This window comes from Petromyzon marinus, chromosome 13 (genome assembly GCF_048934315.1).
Source record: "Petromyzon marinus isolate PM22_M1 ecotype Great Lakes invasive population chromosome 13, UKy_Petmar_22M1.pri1.0, whole genome shotgun sequence".
Classification (NCBI taxonomy): Eukaryota; Metazoa; Chordata; class Hyperoartia; order Petromyzontiformes; family Petromyzontidae; genus Petromyzon; species Petromyzon marinus.
Genome location: NC_133679.1, coordinates 8,284,762 through 8,288,498, shown reverse-complemented (window position 1 = coordinate 8,288,498; position 3,737 = coordinate 8,284,762).

The following is a 3,737-nucleotide window of genomic DNA, read 5'->3' as shown; positions in this document are numbered from 1 at the left end:
CGTGCGCGTGTCTGTAGCCGTGTGTGTGTGTAGCCGTGTGTGTGTGTAGGTGTGTGTGTAGCCGTGTGTATGTGTAGCCGTGTGTGTGTGTAGCCGTGTGTCTGTCTCGCCGTGTGTGTGTAGCCGTGTGTGTGTGTAGCCGTGTGTGTGTAGGTGTGTGTAGCCGTGTGTGTCTGTCTCCCCGTGTGTGTGTGTAGCCGTGTGTGTGTGTAGCCGTGTGTAGCCATGTGTGTCTGTCTCCCCGTGTGTGTGTGTAGCCGTGTGTGTGTGTAGCCGTGTGTCTGTCTCCTCGTGTGTGTGTGTCTGTCTGTCTCCCCGTGTGTGTGCGTATGTATAGCAGTGTGTGTATGTATAGCCATGTGTATGTGTGTCCGTATGTATAGCCGTGTGTGTATGTATAGCCATGTGTGTGTATATAGCCGTATGTGTGTGTCCGTATGTATAGCCGTATGTGTGTCCGTATGTATAGCCGTGTGTGTGTGTCCGTATGTATAGCTGTGTGTGTGTCCGTGCGTATAGCCGAGTGTGTGGCCGTATGTATAACCGTGTGTGTGTCCTTGCGTATGTCTAGCTGTGTGTGTGTGTCCTTGCGTATGTCTAGCCGAGTGTGTGTCCGTATGTATAGCCGTATGTGTGTGTGTCCGTGCGTATGTCTCGCTGTGTGTGTCCGTGTGTGTGTCCTTGCGTATATATAGTTGTGTGTGTGTCCGTCCGTATGTATAGATAGCTGTGAGTGTGTCCGTCCGTATGTCAAGCTGTGTGTGTGTGTCCGTGCGTATGTCTCGCTGTGAGTGTGTGTCCGTGCGTATGTCAAGCTGTGAGTGAGTCCGTGCGTATGTCTAGCCGAGTGTGTGTCTGTGCGTATGTCAAGCTGAGTGTGAGTGTCCGTGCGTATGTCTCGCTGTGTGTGTGTGTCTGTGCGTATGTCTCGCTGTGTGTGTGTCTGTGCGTATGTCAAGCTGTAAGTGTGTCCGTGCGTATGTCCAGCCGAGTGTGTGTCTGTGCGTATGTCAAGCTGAGTGTGAGTGTCCGTGCGTATGTCTCGCTGTGTGTGTGTGTCTGTGCGTATGTCTCGCTGTGTGTGTGTGTCTGTGCGTATGTCAAGCTGTAAGTGTGTCCGTGCGTATGTCCAGCCGAGTGTGTGTCTGTGCGTATGTCTCGCTGTATGTTTGTGTCTGTGCGTATGTCAAGCTGTGTGTGTGTGTCTGTGCGTATGTCAAGCTGTGTGTGTGTGGGGAGCGGTGGTGTAGCGGTTAGCGTACTACGCTACGAACCCGGCGTCCCGAGTTCGATCCCCACTCACGGGGGACACCAGTGACAATTATCTGAAGCAGTCCCGGGCCTCCCCTAGGTCGACTTAGCCTTAAATAAATACCTGGTGCGATGTGTAAACATCGCCACGATGGAGACAAAGAAGCCCGGGCGTGGTGCTGGCCACCCAACCCCTCGTGCCAGCATTCATAGGTGCTTACTAACAGCACTTGCCTCAACAGTTTGCTAAAGCTATACGGGGGACCTTTGTCTTTGTGTGCAGCTTTATACCAGTGTGTATGTATAAGTATATGTTTGCGCATATAATATAGTTGTATGTCCTTTTTGGTATCTTCTGGCCATGCCCCCACTAGTTTATGGAAGGCTGATTAATCAGATGCCTTCTTGTAGGGTGATTTCAATGCTTGAGTGGGTTATTATGCAGGCCGGGGTGTTTGGAAGACATGGGCCAGACATGGGCTCATTAACAACGGATGGTGGGTGCTAGACTTCTGTGCAGTCCATGGACTTGTAATAACCAAAATGCTGCCCTGGCATTGGCGCATCCACATAACATCATGGATGCACACCAGGTCCAAGCAAGAACATCTGCTGGACTATATAGTGACAGCAGCAAATTCGAGCCCATGTCCTTGATACCAGAACCTACTGTGGAGCTGATCTCCGCACTGACCATCGGTTTGTCATCTGTAAGATCCACCTGCTATATTTCCACTGGGACGATGGGTGTCCACCTAGGACCCCATTGAACCCCTTATTAGCCTGGACTTGGCAAGCGATATTTTTTTCATCACTTGCAGCTGGGATTGGCATCGTCCCCCCCCACCCCCCTGATACCGAGGGAAAATAGGTGAAGTACAGGACTGGCTCATGCAAGTTTAAATGGCTACATTGGGTACACGGTCCAGACCTTGCCAGAAATCCTGGCTGAAAGAGAAGGCCTTCGCTCAGATGTTCGGAAAGCCATGCTCTGAAAGAATGAGTGGTGGTTGCGGGTTACTGAGAAAATATAAACTGCCTTAGTAGCACGCGATCACACATCACATTTTAATTCCATCAAAAAAGGATTTTTTAGTGTTACACCTATTACCATCCTTCAGGGGAAAAAAACAGGAATCCGATATATGACCCCAGAAACAGGTTTGCAGGTTTTCTGAACATTTCTGTGAGGTTTTTGGGTAGGGAAAACCTACTCAGCTCAGATATCATGGGGCATAGTGAGGTTGACCCTTATGAGGTTGCTGTGCCCCAAATACTGAAAAAGTAGCCTCTTCCTGTGAGTGGCTGGCGGACGTGCCATCTGTTGAGGAAGTGTGAAAGGCGATCCACAGCCTGAGACCAGGTAAAGCATTGGGAATAAACCATCTCTCAAGCGAACTGCTGAGGGAGTATGACATTTGTGTGCAGGCTGCTCTATATGACATTATTACCACCATCTGGTGCACAGGACGAGTTCCGAAAGATTGCAAGGATGCCATGGTGGTTCCCATTTTTAAGAAGAGGGGCATCACTAATTGCAACAACCATCGGGGCATCTCCCTCAGTGTGCCGGGAAAAAAATACCACAAAGATTGTTCAACATTGCCTTTGCCAGACACGCTGAGGAGCGGCTTGTAGAAGCCAAATATGGTTTCAGACCAGGACGGTCCTGCATGGAGGCCATATTCCCTGGCCGTCTGCTACAGCAGAGATGTGGGAAATTTCAACAGGACCTACATCTTTGCTGTAATAACCTGGTCAAGGCCTATGATACCATCAATCGACTTGGGCGTTGGGTTATTTGTGTGCTTTTGGGGTCCCTGACCCTCTGCTCACAATTATTAAGGACCTTCACGATGGTGAGCAAGCCCGAGTAAAGCTGCATGGCAGGGAGTTGGAGTAATTTTCTGTTCACTTTAAGGTGTGACAGGGATGTCCTTTGTCCCCTATACTACTTAACATATTTGACCATGTCGTTGGAGACGCTTTCCATGAGAGGCTTTCCATGGTTGCACCAGATAAATTTCCATCTGCTACAGATACAATAGGAGATTGATCGATGCCCTGGTGCGATCAAGGGATGACACCCCATTGGTCAACCATGTTATGTATGCTGATGATATAGTATTTTCTCGTCACTGAGGAGTTGAATACTGTGGTGAAGAACCTGGAGCGTGCTACTAGATGGGGCCTTACCATCAGTCTCACAAAAACAAAGTACCTGCCTGGGTATTTTATGTCATCAAACATTCCACCTCCTCCACTCCTCATGAGTGATGGAGCAGTTGTAGACGTTTCCGTACCTGGCCAGTGTGTGTATGGCTCCGGTTTGGAAGCAGAGGTCTCACTCCGAATCAGTTTAGTGTCAGTATTTTTATTCGCTGCGTAGCGCTGTGTGGAAACTATTTGGTCTATCACTCCACACGAAGCTCCAGGTCTAGTTATATCCTCCATTCTCTATACTTGCGAAATGTGTACCCCTTTGA